Source organism: Priapulus caudatus, unplaced genomic scaffold (genome assembly GCF_000485595.1).
Source record: "Priapulus caudatus unplaced genomic scaffold, Priapulus_caudatus-5.0.1 Scaffold1718, whole genome shotgun sequence".
Taxonomy (NCBI): Eukaryota; Metazoa; Priapulida; class Priapulimorpha; order Priapulimorphida; family Priapulidae; genus Priapulus; species Priapulus caudatus.
The window spans coordinates 38,524-39,865 of NW_014578779.1; positions in this window are offsets into that span (position 1 = coordinate 38,524).

Below are 1,342 nucleotides of genomic sequence, written 5' to 3' on the forward strand. Positions count from 1 at the left end.
TCCCCGCGGATCCACGAGTCAGCTCGTGGGAACAATCAAAATGCATCCCCGCGGATCCACGAGTCAGCTCGTGGGAACAATCAAAACGCACCCCCGCGGATCCACGAGCTGAAGATTGTTGGTTTTTGTTACTCTGATTTCCAACAGATGGCAGGCACTATCTACCTAGAAATTAAACAGGGACAGTCTATATTACCCCAGTCTTACATGAACTAAAGAATACATTGCTTTACCGTGGATTCGAACGTGAAATTAGGAGTTTTGAGACTCAAGGTAAATTCGGGGCTAAAGTCCGTTCAACAAGGTTTGTTTACCGTTTTCCTAATGGGATATAATATAATAAATGTGTAGTATGTAAAAATTTTGCATGTAGAAACACAAACCAAGGTTCATACCCCACACATGTGTAAGCGTTGTCACATTTTTTACTGGGAAAAATAGTATGCTGTCGAATGATATCATAACAAACTCGCGAAAATCCACCGGTGCAGTGGCATCTGAGACGAAAACGCACGAAATATCCGTTTTTGCCCTGTTTTCGTATCAATATATTATTATGAAGGGGAACGATTTCCATTTGAACGTGTAATGGTGAGATAACACTCATGCGGAGTAAATGTGTCAGTTTGGTAAGCTTTCCTGCAAAGGAAATCTGGTAAATCAATAAGTGAATACAAGGTAAAAACGCGAAAATCCCAGCGCAGGGCGGTAGGTGCATTGTTAACACCGACAGCGTTGAACGTGTTAAGAAGTTAATTAAAGTTATTAGTTAAGAAGTTAATTAAATATAAAAAACCACAAAATTAGTCGTAAAACGTTAACGTTTAGTACCTGTCTATAAAGGGCACTTTGCGTGTCCGTCGAGTGTCGGTTATAGAGTGAAGCCACCTCTATATAGAACAGCCACTCGTGGCCACTAGAGGGCCACGTAAGAACTACAGAATCGGTGGCGCCCTCTCCATCGACGCTCGTTACCGTGACGACGTTATCTCTGCGTCGCAGGCGACCGCCACTCGTCATGTGTCAGCTGCTGGAGGGCACCACCGCTGCCGTCGACCAGATGCTGGCGGACGTTGCCGTCGGCGACGTGTGCGTCGTCGAGCCGGGCACCGGTGCTGCCACCTGCGTGCTCGCGTACCTCATGCTGTGGGAGCTGCTGCTGTCGATGGTGCAGAACGCGCCGGTCGAGGTGAGTCGGGCTTCTCCCCCTCTCCCCCTGCACTAACCGTCTATCTCTCTGTCTCTCGTCTCTCAGGTGAGACCAGAGTTTGCCTCGTACCTGAGACGGAGCCACGCCGTCGACAGCCTACTCGCGACGCTCTTCAAGCTGATGCCTCTCCTC